The 24265-nt window shown below is 43.5% G+C and overlaps 1 long non-coding RNA gene across 1 annotated transcript in view; it reads right to left on the reverse strand.

Annotated features, from left to right (window-relative positions):
• Nucleotides 1–4335: 4335 nt before the first annotated feature.
• LOC142559632 (uncharacterized) overlaps nt 4336–24265 on the reverse strand; it is a 119599-nt gene continuing 99669 nt past the window's right edge. Inside the window, exons 4-5 of the long non-coding RNA XR_012823181.1 lie at nt 19123–19194; nt 4336–4540 (exon numbers count right to left, since the gene is read on the reverse strand). This is a non-coding gene — a long non-coding RNA (uncharacterized LOC142559632). The remainder of the gene's footprint in view (nt 4541–19122; nt 19195–24265) is intronic.

Consider the following 24265-nt stretch of genomic DNA (forward strand, 5'->3'; position numbering starts at 1 on the left):
CTGAACTGATTTGCCACTTTTTGCTTATTTATTTGAAAACAATTGTTTCGGAAATGGCGATTTTGCAGTAATATTTTATTATATTTTAGATGCAATCAGTGCATAATTATGTTCCTCAGCATTGCTGCGGTAATAGGTGGGCTGTGAAGCTTGTTCATGTGTAATATTGATTTTCTCGTATCATTCTTGGAATTAGTCTCGCATGAAGGTCTTCTGCAACAGACTTCACTGCGGCTGTGCTAAGTGCATAGCTGTGTGATTCCTACATGTGCTGTGATGCTGGTGGTTTTCAATGCCTAAGTTGCCTCAGCGGTCATGGCGTAGGTGCCGCCTTAGCGCAGTGTCGCGTGGCAAGGACCGCGTTATTGCTTATGCGAGCCGCGTCCTAGCATCATCGGAGCGCAATTATTTCATTACGGAACGTGAATGCCTTGCTGTTGTCTGGGCGGTTGCGAAGTTCCGTCCTTACCTTTACCGTCACCCTTTTTCGCGTACTGACTGACCATCATGCTTTCTGCTGGCTCTCATCGCTAAAAGATCATACAGGCCGGCTTGGTCGATGGGCTTTGAGGCTACAAGAATTTTCATATACCGTCGTCTACAAGTCTGGCCGCCTGCACCAAGACGCTGACAGCTTGTCGCATTACCCTGTTGACGACCCTGATCCCTCCAATATTACCAGTGCTATTTGCGTATTCTCTGTATCACAGCTGCTTCATTTCGCCGACGGGCAACGTCGTGACGCCTATATCGGAGCACTCATCGACCGTGTTGAACACTCTCCGGCCGATGCCACTCTACGGCTCTTAGTCCTCTGCGACGGTACTCTGTACAGTAGTAACCTTCATCTGGACGGCTCTGAGTTACTTCTTGTCATGCCCAGCACCTCCACCAGAATGTTACGTCTAGAAAGACACAGATGGAAGAGGCTACTTACAGGCTACTTACACTGGACTGGAGCCAGAACACCAGGCCGGCATGCGCTCGCGCCAAGGGCACAGACCCACTTCGTCGTCGTTCTCGCGGTAGGTCGACTCTTGATTATCGTGATATGTATATAAATAAATATATATATATATATATATATATATATATATATATATATATATATATATATATATATATATATATATATATATATATATATATATATATATATATATATATATATATATATATATATATATATATACCAGGAAGCACCAGTTCTGGGTCCGGGTAAATGTCCACAGTAGTCCACAGTAAGTAGACGTTTTATTGACGTTTCGGCCGGGGTCCGGCCTTCATCAGATTCTGATGAAGGCCGGACCCCGGCCGGAATCTCAATAAACCGCTTCATACGTGCGGCTACTTCACTGTGAACACATACATACATACATACATACATACATACATACATACATACATACATACATACATACATACATACATACATACATACATACATACATACATACATATATATATACAATGATTAGCGGCCGCTGAGTGTAAGAATTAATGTCTTGTAATTGTGTAATTAATTGGTGTTAACGCAATCACACCCAGGTGAGGTGATTAGTTTAGTGAATTATAGCTATGATAGCTACATAAGCTATCAGGCTTGGTCTTGATGTCTGGCACTAGTTTTACTAAAAGTGGTGGTATTGTTTCAACGGAAATGTTATTAGTATTGGATAAAACTGGGGTGAAGTAGTCGTTAAGGGCTGACGTGCATTTCTTAGAGTTAACCAGATTCTTATATCTCGATTTATAGGGGCATGTTCTAAGGCATCAGGAGCTGGCTTCGAAAAGTAATGAGCTTCTCTTATAGTAATCAAATTGTTCCTTTCCTCATTTCGTTTGGTTCCTCTGAAGTAGTTAGTTATAGCTGGTTTATTTTCCATTGCTGCATCCATGAGAATATTTCACCCTCCCTTACTTTCCTCTTGGCATTTCGTTGCTGTGTTGCTCACCATACAGGCCGCGTACTTGCTGGTAAGCTTCCGAGTTCTTTTCCTCAACTGTGCATCAATGTTTTTCCTGTACAGATACCTCAACACTCTCCCAGCCCATTTACTTTCTTCCATATTCCTCAGTCATTCTGAATAATCAATTTTACTGTGAGCTTCCCTCACTTCGAAACTAGACCAGTCCTCATAACCTTGTACAGCTTCATTTGCAGTCTTCCCGTGAGTGCCCTATGCGAAGCGTCCCGCTGACCTTTGGTTCCCTTAGAGTCCTGATTGTAAACCTGATTTCAAGCAAACAACCGCATTTCCAGAAGTAAGTCATGGAGCCATCACACCTTTCCACATACCCCGGAGCACCTCGTCCTTATTGTATCCCCATAGCGCTCTGTGGTTCATTATGGCTGCATTTCTCTTCCCCTTTACTCTTTTTGTTTTTCCTATGTTTCCATATATATATTGCCTTGGTTTATCTATATACCAAGATAGCTGTGTTCTTTTAACCGAGATATTTCGTGGCCCTGTATTGTCACTGTCTGTTCTCTGTTTTCATTGAATACCATAACATCTGATTTTCTAACGCTAAATTTCAAACCTAAATTCTTGCCTTCCAGTCCACAGATACTAGCCAGACGTTGCAAATCACTGTGCTTGTTAGGTAGCAACACAATTTCGTCCGTATAAAGTAAACCTGGAAGCTGGTGCTCTACTACTGCACCCACCTGTTTATATGGCAGTATAAACCCGATATTACTGCTTTCTAGCACCCTCTCCATCCTCGTCATATCTTGGCTCGGTGCCGCCATCCGTCGGGCGCTGCTTTACTACATGACAGCAGCAAAGGGTAGTGATGGCGTATGCAACGTCACCATTTCCCCGGTCGGGTGGAGGCTGCTTTGAATATCGAAAAAGGCATTCGGGCTCTTCAGATGCAATTTTCTCGTGAACTAAGTTTTTTCTTGGTGCAAAATGAGCTTTGCGAGGTTTCTCGAATGTATTTAAAAAGTCCACGTCGATTTAGTATTTGCTTTAGTGGCCTTTTAAACCACATTATAATACCTTTTATTTGTTGTAAGTAAACTGAGATTCTAACAAGTTTGTTTCGTTTCGTCCTGCCAAGTGTGCTCAATGGAAGCTTTAACGAAAAATTTACTTTTTTAAGAATGCCTAATGGTAGCGCTTTAGCGTACACGGATCGAAAGAATGACAAACCGAAGGAATAAACGCTGACGTTATAATTACAAGTTTCGTTATAGCGTCAGGATCTTTGGGTAATACACACACTTTGCAGAGACCTTTGTATCTATCTATGTTTTTGTCTAAGCCTCCTCCGTCTACTTGAGTCACTACTTAGTCAGTGGTACAGCGGATAGCGCATCGGAATTCTGTGCTAAGGTAACACGTTTCGACAAGAGCCAGCGGAACAACTTGGTTCCGAGTATGTCGCAATGTTAGTCAACCTATCGCGGCGCTTCTTTGAAGGCGGTGCGTAGTGGGAACGAAATACGCGTTTCCTTAGACCCTGTCTAGCCGGTACCAGGGCATGTTAGCACGAATGGCCACAGCGCCTACATGGGTCACTGGGTGGTTCGTGGTCAAGGGGGTAGCGCAATGGGCTGCTGGGCTGGGGAAACAGAGTTCGAAACCAACCATAGGACTAACTTGGGTCACAGGGTGTGTGGCAATGTTTCATGAGTGCCGCTCTACAAAGAACCTCTTTCACACAGACATGGGACACTGTAGCCGCGGCACTCGCCAGATACCGCTGTTAGCAGGAACTCTTTGAGGCCGACTTGGAGCCCTGGGTATGTGCCACTCGGTCTGTGCTGGTCTTCAATAAACCTCTTTATTGCCCGCTCGTAAAAATCTTGCTTTAGGTTCCTTTCTTCTGGTGGCTAAAACAAACATTGAAAGCGCTTTGAAATCCGGCCTCTAGTGACAATCAGTACACAAGAAAAGCAACGTTTTATAAAGGACATTCATTAAGCATGACGAAAATTACTAGACATGCACGTGATACTTGTATAGCGTTCTCTTGTACACAAGCTGCTTCCAACAATGTTGTAGGCCGTCATGATGACACAGAAGCCGAAATCTAGATGATGCAGTGCGTTCCTTAAAGAAAATGTCATGTATGGATACCAGAACATATGTATCCCGCTGTTCCTTTTCCCCGCAAGATGCAGAGATATAGTTTTCTCAGGGAAGGAGCGCTTCAAGAATGAACTCTATGCTTCAAACACAAAACGATCTGATTTGGTGTTTTGTCGATCAAATGGTAAGCGCTCACGAATATGAAAAAAAGCGATGAAGCTGTTGTCGATGATCTTGGGGGATAATTCTTGCTTCTCCCTCTTCATGTAATAAGTGCTCTCTGACTAATTCATGTTGTGATTACTGCAATTTATTTTTGTGCCTCCCTTGCAATCAACAATTGCTCGGTAGCCCGATACAAATATCTACTCTTCTATAACAGCTTTGCTTGAAAACCGGCAGCGTGCGTGGGCCACACATATCACTGTACGCGTTGTCACAAGAAGGGCGCGGACTCTTAATCTTGGAGTTCCAGGTGTGCTGCTCGCATTCGTCACCTGCAAGAAGAAATCATCCTTTAATCTTTATTATTGATTAGGTTTTGGCACATAAAGCCCCCGATTTCTTCCCCCCATTGTTACCAGCGTCCTCCATATCAAATACTTATTTGAAAGCACACGAAGAGCACCGGTTGCCTTGAAATTAAAAGCAGAATAAAAGTTTATGGCATATAATAAAGGTACAGTTAGGTATGAAATATTACTGAATGAAGTCTCACATATTTATAAAATCTAAAGTCGAGACCACCTGTTAATGCTTAGAAACTGATGAATAAGAATTACCAGCTCCTGTGCCATAGTGGCTCTGAGGTTGCATTGCTAAGCACCAGTTCGTCGGATCAAATTCAGTCCGCGGGAAGCCGCACATCAATATGGGCGAAATGAAAAAAAAAGCCCCAGTGCCGTGAATTGGGTCCACGCTAAAGAAGCCCAGGTGGTCAAAATTAATCGTAAATCCCTTGATACAGCGTGCCTCATAAACAAATGGTGCTTTTGGGGCATTAATTATTAAATATTAACTTTTAATATGTTTGCGTTTCGCATCACTTGAAAACACACTGTCGATGGGAGACCGGAATAATTGCCAAATATATAAATCTGCTTCGCACTGCTACGCTTATATTTACTGGAAGTTCATGACGTTTAGGCATTGACGCAAACTATTCGTGAATGTTTCGTGTTTACGGCCAGCAGAAATGTGGCAATATTTAGGTCAGCTGAACGGGAGCTGGTCGAAACAGGTATCGTGATAACCGAGCTATACGTGACCCCGTTTACATAAACTCGTTTCTGAAGAGTTTTGAAAAAGACGGAACGCAGAGTTGAGGTCAGACCTGAACGCGTTTGAACTTAGCTTCCGATTAGCCACCCATGTGCAACAGCTCTATTTCTTGGGTGTTATGATTACAATGAGGTTGTACAGTGCTTGCTTTGCATCGTCCTGACGTCATTTCGGTGGCTGGAGCAAAAATCCCGATGTCTCAATAATTCCACGGAAGCCTGACCGCTGGCTGGCCCAACCGGCCTTCTTCTACGTACTAGGTCCTGACTTGTCGGGCTGAATCAACCTGGGCTATGCATACAGTCTAACTCCCGTGCACTGAGCCTGATCGGATAGCGTTTAGGTAAACTCAAAGGATGATTCTCCCGACAATTCACGATCAGTGTTATTTGCCCACTACTGGGAACGAGGACTGAAGGACGACAGACACGTTGTCGACAGACACACTGGGGCAAGCCTTGGTGCATTCTAGGGCCCCGATCATTTCTTGTAATAATTTCGTAATTTTTGGGGACACTTTTGAGGCACGATCAACACGCCTGGCATTGTGATGCAGTTAGTGAAAAGCAGCTCGGCCGTGTGACGCAGTTTCGCGTGTACTGAACCTTGCTCGGACACGTTGGTGACTCATTATCTGACGTGCACAATTATCGCAGTTTTGCTACTTACTGTTTGGGATACTTTTGAAGCACGCTCGCAGCACCTAGCATTGTCACGCAGATAGCGAAAAGCAGCTCTGCCGTGTGACGCTGTTTTCCGTGTACTGAACGTTGCTGGGACCCGTTGTTGACGCATTCTTTTACTTGCGAAATAATTGCAATTTCGTTACTTACTGTTTGGGATACTTTTGCGGCACGCTCGCAGCACCTGGCATAATGACGCAGTTAGCCAAAAGCAGTTCGGGGTTGTGGCGATGTTTTGAGTGTACTGAACGTTGCAGGGACACCTCGTTGACTCTTTCTGTTACTTGCAAAATTATTGCAATTTCCTTACTTTTTGGGATACTTTTGCGGCACGCTTGCAGCACCTGGCATTGTGACGCAGTTAGCAAAAATCAGCTCGGCCCTGTGACGCTGTTTCGCGTGCAATGAACGCTGCAGGGACACGTTGTTGACAAATTCTCTTATGTGCAAAATTATTAAAAAATACCGCACATTTGCTACTTACTGCTTGGGATTCTTTTTAAGCACGCTCGCCGCACTTGGTATTGTGACGCAGTTAGCGAAAAGCAGCTTGGGGTTTTGACGATGTTTTGAGTGTACTGAACATTGCAGGGACACCTCGTTGACTCTTTCTGTTACTTGCAAAATTATTGCAATTTTGTTACTTACTGTTTGGGATACTTTTGCGGCACGCTTGCAGCACCTGGCATTGTGACGCAGTTAGCAAAAATCAGCTCGGCCCTGTGAAGCTATTTCGCGTGCAATGAACGCTGCAGGGACATGTTGTTGACACATTCTCTTATTTGCAAAATTATAAAAAATACCGCACATTTGCTACTTACTGCTTGGGATACCTTTTAAGCACGCTCGCCGCACCTGGTATTGTGACGCAGTTAGCGAAAAGCAGCTCGGGGGTGTGACGATGTTTTGAGTGTACTGAATGTTGCAGGGACACCTCGTTGACGCTTTCTGTTACTTGCAAAATTATTGCAATTACGTTGCTTACTGTTTGGCGTAATTTTGCGGCACGCTCGCAGCACCTGGCATAATGACGCAGTTAGCGAGAACCAGCTCGGCCGTGTGATGCTGGTTCTCGTGTACCGAACGTTGCTGGGACACGTTGTTGACGCATTCTCTTACTTTCAAAATTATCGTACTTTGTGACTTTTGCGGCACGTTCAGCCGTACAAAAATGACTGTTGATTAACCATTGATATATTGTTGGGGAACTGTTGAAACAACGGACTTCAATAAATTTTCAGAAGCAATTGAGTTCGCTCAACACTTGAACGTTGCTGGTACCCGTTGTGGACGCATTCTTTTATTTGCAAAATTATTGCAATTTCGTTACTTACTGTTTGGGATTCTAGCCGTTGAGTGTTCTCAATAAACAATTTAATGGGTAATTTGTGTTGATTTTTGTAGTTGTTTTTTTGTTGTGTAGCACTTGAGTCCAGTATACAATAACTAGGACTCGCATATGAAGACATCCAAAAATTTAATGGGAAGCGTTCCAACCTCATTCCTGTCACTTTGCGGCGGGTAGGTTCCCCCCCCCCCTTCTTTCGCCTCGTTTTCAGAAAAAGAAAATAATGTGTGACCGATGGGATGGCATTGAACGTTGGCCGTCGATGCTCCTCTCGTTCGAAAGCCAGTAAGTTTTGAAATGCTTGGCGCGTGCGCAGCGTGTCACTTCCTCGTGCTGTCGCTACAGCTGGCGCATTCAAGCGCCTATCTCCGGGACCGCCCCACTTTCGTAGCCGTTTTCGCTCTGTAAAAACTGCAGCGTTAGACTAGCTTCATGACCGCCCAAGTTCATAACGATTTATTCTTCGCCGGTGTACAAATGCCATCGTAGTTTTAACATACACTAGATGACATAGCAATTGGTACGAAACAAAATGAGCACGTTTCGTAACGCAGAAAAATGCGAAGTTCACTCGCAAACACGGTGACTACGTGCATGTGGAGTTCCCCAAAAGTAGACACGGCGGCAGCGCGGCCGCGAATAAGACAGGCGCCGACCCGCGACGACGCTACCTTCGAGCATCCGATGCGCTGTGGGAACCGTAGGATGCAAGCGGCGCACACGCTGCAAACATACACGTGAGAGATCTTCGAATTTTCTGCGATGCACCCTCTATCCGGAAAGTAAATATCGCTTTTTTTATCCAACGGCCATGGTACTAGATCAAACAACGAACACGCTTTGAGATCGCAGCGCGCAGCCGCTATAACCATTGACTTCAAAGAGCTTCTGATTCAGAAACAGCCGCAACAGTATCGCAGCTAATAGCTGTATCCGCGGCTGCTCCCGACTCTAGCCTTGCAAGAAGCATACGATTTATTTGAGCTTCGCCGAAGTCGTCCTCTCGTCTCCCAAGCCTGCACGACAGGTTCATCTGTTCAGTTAAGTAGAAGAACACCAAAGGGAAATGAAAGAAATACAGGTAACGGACTCTTATCATACCTTACTTGTCACCTCGTCATCTGCAAATGTGCCGTAAAGTATTCTAGCAGCGTTACTTTTGTAAAAATAACAAAATTAGTAGTACTTTGTATTTCTAGGTGGCGTTACAAACGTCAAGGTAGCGTTCGGGTGTGTGTGTGTGTGTGTGCGTGTGTGTGTGCGCGCGCACGCGGTTGCAAGCGTTGTTGCTTCGTTTTGAGTACGCTTTTGTACAGTACCCATCGTTACCGCTAGTTTCGTAGTCGCATATTTTGGTTGTAGTGTTTGTTGCTCACGCTAGAAATTATGTTGTTCTTAAAACTTTATGAAAGTTAGTGGATAACAAATTATTACTAATTAATTAGTGGTTTTTCTGTGCGGTTATATTGTGTTTGAAAGCTTTTTATAACTCCATACGATAGTGAAGCTGTGAACGGCTTTCGGACTCAGTTAGTTGGTTGCCGTTGTGCCTCGTGCCTCGTGCTTTTTGATGAAAGTATTTTTTTCTTTTCGGACATCATGACGCACACTTTAGTGAAATGCTTTAACAACGATAAGTGACACGTTTATCTGTTGAAGTCGTTGGCTGACCCAGCTAATAGTCTTCGACTGATGTGCGAGCCTGGCTGTTTCGATGAGCTGCGCGGCAGAGGTCATGATGCCTTTTGGAGAGAAGGCACACCGAAACAGTCGCTGCCGAACTTCTGCAGATAGGTAAGTAATCTCGTTTTCTTGGGCACGTAGCCTTTTCTTTCTATTTTGACATTGACAAGCGTGAGATGTTACGCACACCGTTCACTTTCTTCAAGCAAACCGTATGCCCCAGAGCGAAAGCGCGCGATAGTAACGCTCGCTGCCGCCGTCACTTCGTTTGAAACAATAGTAGGCTAAGAGGCAGCAGCGCCCCACGTGGGTAAAATTGCAGTGCTTCGTTTGTGCCTCTCTAATGACATTTCCTTAATTTGTATGAGGGAACACAATTGGAATATAAAGGTCAGCTTCGCTGAGCAGTGATAATTTTGTCCAGTGGCCACGCCATCTTTCATAGGGGCTCACGTGGGCCGTCTAAACGCTTGTTATCGCGTTCCGATACGTGAGAGGCGCGCTGCCTTTCAAGGCGTTTAGGCAGGCACTACGAGCTTAGGAGAACCGCGACAAATAAGTCTCAGCAGGTGTGCAGCTGTGCTACGCTTGTACCACACTCGTACCGGAAGGCGGTGTTGCACATCACGCTTACGCATTTCGTAACTATGGCGGCCGCCGTGGCAATTTGGGGCTCGAGGTCGTGGATACGATCCCTGCAGCGGCCGCAATCTCAAAGAAACGGAATGCAAAAACGCTCGTGCATTGTGCATTGTATGCACGTGAAAATTTCCAGGAAGTCGAAATTAATACGGAGTCCCCAACTACGACGTGCATCATAATCCGATGGTTGGTTTGGCACGTGGAAGATCAGAATTTTTTTTTCGTAGTTTTCGTATACCATACGGTTAGTGTGATCACCTTTTGTGCCGTAGTGGTTAAGCGCGCCTCGATTTAGGTTGCGGCTAATGATGGGGCGCACCGCGAAATACATTTCGCCTCTTTGGGATTTGCCGAGAACGGCCAACCGATTCGATTAGTCACAGCTTCCGTGCGGTGACTGTGCACGGATACACAGCGCAAATGAACAGATGTGTGGTGACGACGTCGGCAAAAACACAGCCGCCGACGGGCTCACCTTATCGCCTATCATCGCCGAAACTACCGCAGTAAGCATCTCTATCTAGCGCGGCGGGTTGCCGTTGAAGGCGTACTGTACAATTTTAATAGGCGATAACCGAAACATGCCACCGTTCTCTGCTGCCTCTTTGAGTTGGACAGATCCGAATGTGCATTGCTTCCAGAAGCGAAAGGAACGCCACTCGACGCGTTGTCGCCTCGAGCACCGTTTGCGCGGTGAAGAATAACGCGTGCATGAAGCTAGCTGACTGCGCGGACGCTACCGCGCAAAACGCGCAAGGGGGTGTACGCCACGTTCTGCACACAAATCGCGCGGGATGATCGGAGCCTCGCCGGAGCGGCTAGCTTTAAAGAAGCGGTACATGTTCTCACTGGTACAGGCACGCTCAGGCTCGCATCGCTCTCGACGTATCTTTAGGTTATTCCTGCTGCTGGACTTCTACCCAATGATTCGATATCTGCTTGGTATCGGCTATGCACTGTCGCGTGGTCTTTGGTTCTGCGAGAGAGCCGGGAATATTTCTCACCGCTGTGAAACATCGCTGTGCGTGTCTCAGCTAACATTTACCGTAGCAACCCATTTATTCCTTTTCTAGACAGCACTCGAAAAGAGTCGCACATTCTTACTTGCCAGTATAGTGTGTACTTCTATTTTGTGCGTAGTTATGAACAGTGTGTGGCAGATTCTGAATCCGCGCAATCTTATTTTCTGTCCGCATTCCCTTCTTGCAGGTTACGCATGCAGCACATGCCCAGATGCTAAATTGTTCTACTTCAAGAGCAGCTTGGCGTCGTGCAAGAGACACCCGTGGATATGTGGCTGATTCACTAGCAAGCTCGCATGTGTGTGGCCCCTCTCCATCAAGTGGGATCTTTAACTATTTTTCGTGCTGCTCTGTGGTGTACTAGCTGCCGCATGGACGCTGTGAAGGCTGACTTTCGATTAGCTCTGGCTTTTAGTAGTGAAGGATGGGCTACCTTTTGAGAGGAGGTACTTCCTTTTGCTTGCGAGAATGTTTACGAGCCTAACCAAGTGATACGTGCGTACTGGAAACAGCAGCGTGAACAGAGGCGGACGACGGACGACGAAAGAGGTAGGAGCACACACGAGCGCAAGTTTATTTTTGAAGACAGAGGTATTAAACACGCTGGTCAACTTGACAAAGGTAAAGAGCCGTGCATGCATGGCAGAAACAGCCGCGAGCGGCAAGTAAAAAATATGAAAGAGCCATGTCATGTAGAATAAACGTGCGTGAAGTACGAGAACTATCGGACAAACCTTTCGAAAAAGCGAAATATTTGTCCGATGAGGGATACTACCCAACGAGAAATACTCTTGAGAACTGCAAGTCTTTCCCACTAAGTGCAACAGATAACTTGTTTATGCATTTGTTTTGTTAGCGATAAATAAATATTGCTTCTGGAACTCCTCTGGTGTTGAGGTATAGAGCAGAAAGAACGCTTGTTTCATCACAAAAACCAGAACACGAGGACTTATGGAAGAATTATTTATTGATCACGAAGAAAAATTCATAAGCAGGATTTCTGTGACCCTTATTGGGAAAGAGTTGCTGCAGTATTTCTCGTTAATATCACTTACGGGACAAACCTTTCAGTTTTCATGTTTTTTGTTTGTTTTTGATGCACATGTTTGTTCTGCACGACATGTATTTCGGTCCTTTTTTATTGTGTCGGCCTGTTTCTGCTCCACATCCATGGCTTTTTCTTTGTTAAGTTGGCCAATGTGTTTAAAATATTTGTCTTCAGGAATAAACTTCTAGTTGAGTCAGCGTTCATGTGTGTTCCTACCTTAATTCATCCTTCTCGTCTCTGCTTGGGTGGTTCTCAAATATTAATGTACACCGAATTGGCGAAGTGTCCATAGAATTGATACATGAAGTTATTTTCGCTGTTTATTTCAGGAAGAACGCTATAGGGTCTAATCTTCTCTTGGTTTTTAACTAAGATGTACATTTTTCTAGTTCAACTTCAAGGAGTCCCCTGAGGAAGCCAATAAGGGTGATGGTAACTTCCTTTATGTGTAAGATTTATGAATTTCATCCATTCAAGGCATGATATGTCACATGGCTGTTTGTGGGTATGCAAGCATTTGTAGTTTTTAACCATACTAAGCTCTACTTTTTGGTTCTCATGACGCTGCTTTGTACTGTGCTGCATTATCCAGGCGAAGGGACCTTTTTTATGCCGTCATTGCATGTTTTCTTTTTTTGTATATTGGAGGAAAAGTTGTCTTGAGCTTAATTATGCATGTATATCACTTGTAATTTTTTTTTCAACATGGGTGCTGTATCTCCCTTCGTCTTTTTTACTGCTTTGTCCCAATTTTTTTACAACTTTTATGAATATTAAGCGATAAAATTCTGGTAGCATTTTAATAACATTTTACCTTCGCAATTGAGGTCATTGGTTTTTCGTATACGCATTTATTTGCGTTTTTCACTGTCTCACCAATCTGGCTGTCCAGTCATTGGAACATTTTCTAATCCTTTATGACTATTTCTGGGGTACTTGATACTGCAAGTGCAGGTGGCCATCTATTTGGCTCTTTGGAATTGTGTTAGCCGTGTGTTACTACCAAATTTCTGTGCTAAATATTTTTTCTGTTATCGTTCAAGGTTTTAGCCTTGCCTTATCTCTTTATTGACTGAAGTACCACTTAGTTGCCGGGTATAGTGAAAAAGGCCCCAAAAAGTGCTTTAATTAGCATTGCGCAAGTCCAGAAAAATTAACTGAAAATGAGCTCACTGAGTTGAGGAAATACCACTAACAAACTCTTCTGTACTTCAATTTACCATATACAAATGGTGTACTGTTCTTGCAAACCTGGCTTGTCAGAATCATGATTCAGATGTTCACCATGCCCGACAACTTTCTAAATCGTGTCTCATCAATTAATAGCTAAGTTTAGTGATGTTATTTTATAAAGTAATTGGGCAACCTGAAAGTATATACATAACGAAGACAAAAAGCTCAGACAAGTCTACTTTGGTACGTTAATAAATTTTAATCGCGGTGAAAGACGTGCCCTAAAACTTGTATATATTTTTGTGAAGTCATTTGTTTTAAGTCTGTTATTTTGCCGTCTCACAGTGAGCCGTAACTGTTCCTGTGATGGGTTAGTGTGCGAAACATTTTAATGTAACATATTCAGATGTCTTTTCTGTATTCACATGCAAGCAGCTTGAAGTGTTCATGTGTTCAAAGTTGGTTGTTGCAAGGGTATGCTTAAGCCCTGCCTTTTGAGTCGCCTTGCCTTCTAGTCATAAACTTAAGTCGCAAGTGAAGACCACAATGATCATTTTGATTGAATTCATATGTATAGGTTTTTTCAGATGTATTCACACTGTTAAGAGTGCTGCAGGTACTAGCCTATGTCTCCAGGTACAATGTAGTGGTGCCTTATATACTGTAATAATGTTTCATGGGCATGCATTTTTAGTGTTAATAAAGGTGCTTCAAATTGATCAGTCTCTCCGTTGCTTTTGTTTGTGTTTGTGAAAGATATGAGCAGGCACCGCGGTATGCAAGTGTGAATAGCAAAGCAATTTCAATATATGAATAAAAAATGCACTAGCCCAACAAAACGTCAATCATATTTCCATGGCGACTTCTGAAATCTCAATGCCATCTCAACTGGGCCACAATGTACTTTTCAGTGCTGTGACGACATTAACTCAACAACAGGTCAACAGAACTATCACAAGGTCAGTTCAATGCAGCATCAATGGTAACTCAAAAACCATTCAGCAAAATGAACACAACGAGCCGTCTAAGCCCAATGGAATTTCAATGGTAACTTAACAATTATTCAATACTGAGACACCCAATGGTGTTTCAATTAAATTTCAGTGGCCATAATTCAAGACCACTCAGCAGTCAGCCCAACAATTCTCCAACAAAATTTCCACAATTCCTCAATAAAAAACTCAACATTGATCAATTATAATTCAATGCCTTCTCAAGAATTTTTTGTACGGGTGCACTGCGCCTCGCATTGTGACGCAGGTAGCAAAAACCTGCTCGCCCATATGACGCTGTTTCCAGTGTACCAAACCTTGCTCGGACACGTTCGTGACTCATTCTCTGACGTGCAAAATTATCGCAGTTTTGCTACTTACTGTTTGGGAGACTTCTCCGGCGCGCTCACTGCGCCTCGCATTGTGTCGCAGTTAGCGAAAAGCAGCTCGGCCGAGCGATGCTGATTCGCCTGTACTGAACGTTGCAGGGACACGCTGATGACGTATTCTCTTACTTGCCTAATTATTGAAATTTCGTGGCTTACTGTTTGGGATACTTTTGCGGCACGCTCGCAGTACCCGGCATTGTGACGCATTTAGCGAAAAGCAGCTCAGCCGTGTGATGCTGTTTCGCGTGTACCGAACGTTGCTGAGACACGTTGTTGACGCATTCTCTCACTTTCAAAATTATCGTACTTTTGCTACTTACTGTTTGGGATACTTTTGAAGCACGCTCGCAGCACCTGCCGCTGTGACGCCGTTAGCGCGAAGCAGCTTGGTCATGGTGAGAACGTAAGCTTGGCGTGTGCTGAATATCAGCATGGGACAAGCTTGTGACTCTTCTTGTGCTCCCCACCAACCTAAATCTTCTCCGGCAGTCACATTTACGAAAATGTGACGAGCGACTGCTAGGATTACTAACACGAGGGTGTTTTGCTTGGGCAGGCACAACGCGCAAATGTTAACAATGGGCAGCACAAAAACCAAGAACTTGAAAAGTGTGTCTTCCGAACGACTCAAAACAAGATTTGCATCCACGTAGTTGCCTTGATTGCGAGCAGAAGAAATTCTGACAGCTTCTAGCATGGTATGGGTGCGAGCCTCTCTATTGGACACTTCTGTCTATGTAGCTAACCATCGCGTAGGCTCAAGTTGTTTTAGAAGCGCGTCTATTTGTGCTCTTAGAATGGAGGAACTAAAGACTGGTAATGGGACATGCTTGCAAATGAGATGTTTTCATATTTTGTGGTATTTTTTGGGATGAGTCGGGTATTTTCTACTGCATGTGCACGTAGAAGCGAATTGCTTTGGTTTGTAATTCTCACTATTCAAGACTTTCGCCCGCTTCGCCTCTACACGAAGTATTGCTGAAAGTTATAAACACCAAAATGACACATGCTTGAAATTTTTTCAGCTGATTGTGTCCGGTGGAGCTTTGTACGAGAACTACTGCTGCTTAGCTGGTGCCATAACGTTGGATGAACGCACAAAAAGTCCGAAAAGAGCGTTTATATTGAGCAAAATAAACATTTCCTCATTTACAAGGCGTCTTGCATCTGCTTTGTGAAATTACACGTGGCGCTGATTCGATGGACGCTTGTAAATAAAAGTATTCCGTACTAAAACACACGCAGTTGAGCAGCAGAAGCAAAAAAAGAATGCCGCGCCGATTAGCCCAGCCGGTGCAACGCGTGCTAACTGGCGTCCAAAACGCGCACGCCCAAACCGAAACCGGAAGACGTTAATCCCGTTAGCTTGCTGCGCTACAGTCAATTCGGCAGATAAGCCCTATGGGAGTTTCCGCTCTTGTTGAATATTTTTTTCTATGAGTCCATACTCGCGTGGTACTGTTAAAGAATCGTAGACTGTACTTGTGATAAAGCCAACTGTAACCTGTTCAGGCCGCATTATTTTGTTGTTATTGGCGTGTCTAAATAGCAAATTTTGTACGGTATACTTACGTTGTGCTTAAGATTTTTATCTAAAACGTGCCAAACGCAAACAACCACTTTATGGTTCTTTAGAGAAGCGACTCCTCAGTCGCTTTGACACTGATTGTCATCGAAGTGAGCTACGGCACGTATTGACCCTTTTCCCGGCAGTCGCCAAGGCACCGCCGTGTTTTATCCCCTTGTAGCGCATCTGTTGATTGTCTTAGCTGCAGCTGCTGCCTTCTCGTGTACGATTGACGTGCATGACGCCTTGTGCTGCTCAGCAAACCTCTGTTTCAGCGGATATTGTAGACGGCAATACGCTGGGCGACGCGAAGGTTTGGTAACAGTTTAAGAGGACATGTTACCACTTTCAGTTCACATTAAGCCTTCTCCGAACAGCGCTAGCAATGTATACAGTGCCTGTAATAAACGCGGTACCAGGAGTGTATTCCAAGCTGTCAAAACTTTCCGCTTATAAATTAAATCAGGACCAGTATGTTTTGATCTTCGTTCTTTATTTGACAATTCGTTTGAGTCAGCGGCTTGTCATGTTTTTCAATCAGAAAAGTTCCTCGGTGTTATCCATATGTAATGGTTAATTTTCTGCCTAACGATTCGTGGGTGTGCTCATCTGCGATAGATTTGTTCTTGCTGCACACAAGGCTTGGAATGTAGATGATCTGTACTTTATAATAAATTGTAGCAACGACCTATTATCGCTAGTCACTCACTTATTCTGTGGACTGCCGCAAATAGTTCAGTTTCAAACATTCATGTGTAATAGGCTTAGCCGCGGCCATCCATGCTTCCGCGAATTGAGTGAAAAGTGACTCCATTAAATTATTCTTGATACGTGGGGGATATAGTGGGCGCGCGTTTATGTGTTAGTTGGGGTGGATTTGTGTATATAACGCACGGCCGAGAAATTTGCTTTTCCATGAAGCGGTGCTACTCCCTTTGCAACTGTGTAAGAAGCGGCACTCACTCTTGCGATTTTACGGAGTGAGAAGTCCTCTCTTTGGAATTTAAAGACAAACGCTGGGGTAGGAGCGATATTTTTTTGTCTCGAAGTAAGCTGTGCGTCGTGATGGGCCGACAACGCAGGCAAGTTCAGTCATTATGTAGCAGCGATCCGTGAACTTGTTCACACATGTTCATTCCACTGCTCCATATGCAAGTCACCGTTTTTCATAGCTGCCTAAGTCTTCCCTCTACTGTCCCACGTTCTGCAGCATGACTGAAACACGGACAGTCCTTTAGCGAACACCAAGTTGCTTTTGCGACAGCTGATTGCCCAGAAGGAGGGTAGACGGAGTAGTTATTTCATATTCGCGCGCTTTTGCTGAGGCAACGCTCGGCGCTCCACCGAAGGCGCGATTACGTTCCTCTAGAGGAAGCCGTTCCAAGAAAAGTATCTATACTGTACACCTTCTAATATAATATCGCGCCTGTTCTATCTTGCTATCACATAGCGCTCATGTATATCTGTTACAGACGGTTGCCGCGTTGTTTCATTGCGATAGGAATTATGTGAACACTGAAGGCGCACTTCCACCATGGTCAACAGCGCCGGCGTTGGCGTTGCCATAATATTCTACATAATGTGCAAGTACCATAACACCGTTGCAGAGCGCCGTGTTCTAGCTGTAGGTGTGATTAAAAGATTACGAGCGTGAGCCTACATTGGTTGCTTATCTCGCGCGAGCAAAAGAGGAAGCGGAGAGGAAGCGCGCTTTATAGAACCAACGACGACCGCGTGGGCCCTATCTTAAAAGCGATTTGCCGTGAGTCCAAAGTCTAGGTGCACTGAGGGCTGATAGCTACGTGCGCGCTGTGTTCCCGACACTTAGTTCGCTTTGAAACGAGAGTCAGCACGAAAAATAATTTGCTTGATGCTGCTGCCCGTCTTCAAAAACGCGCGTGCCCAAAACCGAAACCGGAAGATGTTAATCCCGTCAGCTTGGTGTGCTACAGTCAATTCGGCCACTAAGCTCTATGGCAGTGTCAGCGGGTGTCCGCACTCGTCAAGCGGGATTTGTTTATTTTTGCATGTCCTCGCGTGGCGCTATGGTTTTAATTTAGTTAGTAGCGGGATGTCGAGTTGATACGGTTGATTAAACTCCTATCCTTACTTTGTAAAACTGTCTGATAATTTCCAACCTCAATCAATGCTTCGGCTTTTGAGAGAAACTGCGGCTTCACAGCCTAAGCTGTGATTGCAGCTTAGGCATTGACGTTGGCGATGTCTGCCGCCGCCAGTGGTGTCCGTCCCAGCTATCGCGAGGCTCCTGCCCATTATAGGGGATTGTCCAAATAATGGTTGGATTGTCTTGCGGAAGAAAATTTACAGGCCTGCGCATGCATACATGAAAAACGTGTATGACAAACCTCATTAAATCAAGCAGGCAAAGTTACCCTTTGCAACCTGCCCGTTTCAAAGAGGATTCCAATAAATTCTCATAATCAACATCATCAGGTTCGAATTGTGCCATTTTTCATGCGATGGGACATGCACGCCACGTATCGCCGATACGTGAAACATTGCATTACAGTTGCGTTTTTGCTACATGTTGCTTCTAGCTGGACCTGGTTAACTCAAGCAGGCTAGGTGACTTACGCGGCCCCGTATCAAAGCGATGTCAATACATCATCATTGGAAACATGGTATCATGCCATGGTAAAAGGGTTGTGACATGTGAGCCGCGTGGTCTCCATACTTGCATTTACTCTTCAGTACACTTTATGGCGCCTTCTCGGAAGGTACCACTGATGAAGCAGTGAAGCGCAATACTACGCGCGCGCCTCCAACCAAGCAAGTCGGGCTAAACAGACCGCTGTGCAGAGAGCAGCACAAGTCGTAACTCGCCGTCAACGCAGGGCGGTGAGTTAATGTATTTCTAGTGAAAACGAGGCAAAGAAACTTCGGCGCTAGGACCCTCTTGTGCATGCTGCGGAAAATACTGGAGCACCTGCAACTGAGGCTTTCCCTGTGCTGGGTGTGCCGCGCAGGCCTGTAATGTTTTTTGATGTTTGCGCAGTGAAAAATACATATTGTTTATCTTTGCTCGTACCAGCACTCTATTTCATTCGCAATGACTTCGTCCTATTTCTAACGACGGTATACTTCTGAATAAGTAAGTAAATAAATAAATAATTGTCAATGGTGCCCGAGTTAGAGATACAGGCACTTCCTTCGAAAGTGCGAATATTTGACAGAAGTTGTAGAAAAAAACACGCATACTTAGGAAAGAAAGAAAATTGAATGGCTCATACCTCGCGACTTCATAATGAAGCACGTCTCGTTCGAGTTCCAATACTCGAGCGTGTATTGTATCGCTCGTGTTTCTGTAAAAGAGACCATACGTCGAGAGACTTGTACAATTTCACACAGGAAACAAGAAAAAAGAAATAGGATTATTTGCGACGAAATTAGAGGCAGTAGCAGTGCTGCAGAAGCATAACGAGAAACATCGATTATATACTATATCCTAGCATTCCCAAGTGAGGAGAATTGAGATTGATGTGCATTCTCTGCAATTCAAGATTCCCACTACCTTGAAGGAGTAAATCCAGAAGGCGTAAATGAGACACAAGCAGAGTTTATTGGAATGAAAGCCGAGAGATCGGCCTCACCTAGCACGGCTGCTACGCTGCACACAAGGCGACGGGACGGGGATGTAAAGGCTGGATGAGGAGTGATAATGACACAGAAAAAGAACGCACAATTCTGAATCGAAGTTCAACATTTGAATCATTATCAACAAAGTCCAACAAAGTCATTCAGAAGTGTCATCCGTATTCCAGAGCGTGATCTGAGTCGCGAATAAAATTGGAACTTCGCAAAAGAAGAGGGCCGGAAAAGCTTGTGCGCGGTCTTCTTTTGTGTGAGCATCACAGGTGACAAGACGTGTCTTGAAATTATGTAAACAGCAGGGATAAGCGCTTCAGTACGGCAAACACGTGCACGGCGCTTTTAGTGGCCGGAGACTTGAAGCCACGTTCTTGGATTCTAGCAGGGGCTCCAGCCCAGTTTCCTGGCACATCTTTACGGTTCCTTGCTTGCCTATAGGGTCGGCGACATTACTAGCCTTAGCATCCACTTCTTGATGTAGAGGGAAATAACCATACAACGTCGTGCCAATTGGTCTACAGGGCAGAAAAGGACACTCCGTGTCTGTCCTACCTAAGGCGACGAATGTCCGACCTGTACTTTCAGCGACCCGGAATTTGCAGTAGGCATGGCTACCGTTCTTGGTGCCGGCACATGCAGAGGTTTTCAAGGCACAGCAGCCTTACATGTCAGCGAGACATAGGTCAAAAATATGAGAATTCTGCTGTTAGCTTTCCAAGGGAAACATGGTGAGAGGACTTCAAAAAGTTGTTAGACACTTGGAGAACAAATTGAGGACATTTGGAGAATTGGGAATGTCCTGTGCGGTCATTTTGCAATAACAGTCAAGACTGTTTATTTTTGTACCGCTCCTACTCTTTGTTCACACGAACACATTCTCGCCAACGCGATACCAGTCAGTGACTTCCAATTCCATCGTTATGCAGACATTCCAAATGCGAAGCTCTCCCATTAGGAGAAATATGGTTAGGGTAAGGGAGAGATGGGCAGCTTAGCTGAAGCGTCTTAGTTCAAAAATAGCTGCAGTTTTAATCATACTTCTTTTGGTGTTGAGGTGGCATGTTCTACAGTGTCAAACCTCAGTAGCTTTTTAGCCACCGCAGTTCGAACGGTTTCTACATTTACATATGTACGAAACTGGAGTATTAGATTTTATTATTGCTCCTCGCTGAAAATAACGGTAAGATAACGACTTAAATTGGCAGTTGTATTCCATTAATAAAGTTGTTGCAGCGGAACTTGAAAAAAATATTACTTTTTACTGGTGTCCTTTCAAAGGAATAAATACTTCAGACTTGTCATGGCCTTTATAATGTGGAACTGAAGATATGAAGTTTATTTCGTCAATTTGCTAAAATTTACACTGCGAGTCAATATTCTGGAATTCCTAAGGGGCGAAATAATAATTGAAGAAACTATTTGTCGTATACTATGGATTGTCTAAGCCAGAGAAAACAAGAGAAAAACGTACATTTTTTTGGAGAAGCTTTTTTTAGAAACCTCTGTGGCTTTCCCTGCAATATCTGGTGAGTTACAATGTATTGTTCTCACAGCATCTAACAAAATTTAACCTCACCTTTAAATGTTCCAATACAATCTCGTGAACACTTTTAAAAGGAAGATATCACAAATATGAAAGCATGAAAATGATATTTACGCAAAAACGCATACCACAATAATTGAGAGTGCTCTAGCAAATTCCCTACGGTTTCTTGTTTTTTCCATCATCCCGAAAGCTTCCCTGATGCATTATTTTGTTCTTCAGTATTTTTGTAGCAAACGCATGCAAAACATTGCTTAGTCAGCCGTCTTCTTATCAGGGTAGGGGATGCTCATTTATTTTATTTATACATACTGCCAGCCTGGATCTCATGCTTTAGGCAGGAGTGGGTACATAATACAGTATATAGGAATACAATGTATATTTGGTCGAGCAAGTATGGCATGAGAAGAACCCACATAATCTATACAAAGCGGAGTACAAACAATATGCCACGGCAATGTGAAGTATCGTTGGCTATTGTGGAATGCACTTAAAGAAGAAGACACCGTCGAACACTCAACCACATTGGCAGGTAGGTTATTCGATGTGCGAATTGTGCTCGGGCAAAATGAGACTTTGAACATATTTGTTCTGCACAAGAAATCGCTCACCTTCTTTGAATGGAAAGAACAGGTTTGTCTCTGGGTAATTGATTGAAAATATGCATTTTTGTTTATTCCAAGTTGGTTATGGTAAATTAAGTAGAACATTTTTCGTTTGTTGTGGTGTCGTCTTACCTCTAGGGTCTCTAAATTGGCTGTTTGCAAAAGGGCTGATGGGGATTTTTTCTAATTATAACAATTACATATGAACCTGACGCATTTGCGTTGGACATTTTCAAGTTTGGTAATATTCCACTTTGTGTATAGGTCGCAAACAATTGCTGCATATTCCAGAATTGATATAATGAAAATTTTGTACGCGAGTAGTCTAATTTCTGTAGGTGATTTACTAAGGGTCCTTTTTAAATATCCAAGTTGTTTCATTGCCTTATTTACAGTGTACGTTATGTGGTCATTCCATTTCAAATCTGTTGTAATTATGACTCCTAAGTTTTTGTATTTTGCAACCTGAGACAAGGTGTTGTTATTTATGGTGTAGTGGAACTTCAAAGGTTTAGCTTTACGTGTCACAGTCATAGCTACTTTTTCTATAATTAATGCACATTTGCCAAGTTGAGTACCAGGCTTGAATTTTACGTAGAGACAGATTTAATAATTCCTGATCGTCGTGGCACAAAATCTCATGGTAAAGTATACGATCATCTGCAAACAGACGTAATTTAACTGATATATTGGCTGCAAAATCATTTATAAATACCAAGAACAGTAATTTTTTCCTTTTTTTAATTAATTAGTACCTCAAAGGCCCCATTGAAGGGGTATTACATGAGGGGGTGGAGTTTGAGCAGTACATTTCTTCTATGGATGATCTGAATGACGATGAGTCGATCTGATCAACGATGGCGTTGGGCAGGCCATTCCAGTTCCTTGCTGTATGAACGAAAAATGATGACAGATGAGCAGAAGTGCGAGCAGGGGGCGGGTAGACGGCCTTCCCGTGGTTCGTGCGATTTGAAATGCGATGGCCGGAGCTGATAATGGAGTTAAGAGATGGATGATAAAAGAATTTATGAAACAGACACAATCTGGAAATTTTACGGCGGTTCGCTAAAGTTCTGAGATGAGCATTACGTTTTAGTTCTGTTACACTTATATGATAGGAATAGGCGCAGAAGATGAAATGAGCTGAGCGATTTTGTACAGATTCAAGAGTAATGGAAATTTTATTTTGATAAGGGTCCCAGATCGCGCATGCATATTCTAATTTGGGACGGATAAGTGTTAAGTAAGCAATGGATTTCACTGATGGGGGTGCTAGTCGCAGAGTTCGTCGAAAGTAACCAAGGACGCGATTTGCCTCGTTAGTAACCTGTGAAATATGAAAAGACCAATTTAGATCAGATGTTAAATGGATGCCTAAATACTTGTAAGTTGATACTGAAGCGATTTCTGCATTCCCGATTAGGTATTTTGAAGATAGTTGTGAGTGACGTCGGTGGAATGATAGCAGAGATGTTTTTTTCACATTTAAGGACATTAGCCATGAATTACACCAGGTTAGTACGTGATGAATGTCAGACTGGAGAAACAAAATGTCATCGGTGTTAGTAATAGGCCGGTAGATAACGCAGTCATCAGCGAATATGCGGATGTTAGAACATATATTAGCAGGCAAATCATTATTATATAGGAGAAAAAGAAGGGGGCCCAAGACGGTGCCCTGAGGTACCCCAGATATAACAGAGTAATAAGAAGATGAACATTTATTAGCAAAGACAAACTGCTGCCGATTAGTGAGAAAGCTGCATATCCATTTAAAAACATGTTCGTTAAGATTGAGACGAGAAAGTTTTAGGAATAGTCGTTTGTGAGGAACTTTGTCAAAAGCTTTTTCAAAATCGAGGAAGAGGGCGTCAATAGGAATGTTAAGGTCAATGCTAGAGCTAAGGTCGTTAATAAAGAGGGCTAACTGTGTTTCGCAAGACAAACCTTTTAAAAAGCCATGTTCGTTAGGGTGGAAGAAGTTGACGAATACTAGAAATTTTATAATTTGAGAGAAAATTATATGTTCCATTAGTTTAGAAGTGATACATGTGATAGATATTGGTCGATAATTATGGCGAGAAGATGAAGGCCCTTTTTTGGGGACTGGGATGACTTTGGCTATTTTCCAGTCATGGGGTATAATGGCTGATGAAAGGGATTGCTGAAATATATGAGACAATATGGTGCTAGTTGCATGTTTTCTATTTTTTAACACTTTATTATTAATTTTGCCGACACCAGTTGAGACGGTTAATGTCAAAAAGTCGATTATTTTGACAATGCCATCAGGTTCGAAGCTGAAGCCCGGCGAAGCTGGAATGGTAAAGGAAGGGAAATCGGGTAACTCATTATCCGGTTCGTGGGTGAAAACTGAGTTGAATGATAAATTCAAAACTGACGCAACGTCATGATCTTCAATTGAATTATTATCATCGTCACACAGTGTTATGTTTCTGATGGGGTTAGGATTGATGCATTTCCTGAATTGACGTAGGTTTGTACGAATCATGTCGGGTAGAGTAGAAGAAAAAAATGAGTGTCTAGTTTTATATACTTGTAGGTTATAGGATTTTTCTGCTTCGTATTAATTTTGCCACGTGGTGGGGTTATTGGTTCTTTTGGCGGTTCGGAAAA

The sequence above is a fragment of the Dermacentor variabilis genome, chromosome 10, assembly GCF_050947875.1.
Source record: "Dermacentor variabilis isolate Ectoservices chromosome 10, ASM5094787v1, whole genome shotgun sequence".
NCBI classification, from domain to species: domain Eukaryota; kingdom Metazoa; phylum Arthropoda; class Arachnida; order Ixodida; family Ixodidae; genus Dermacentor; species Dermacentor variabilis.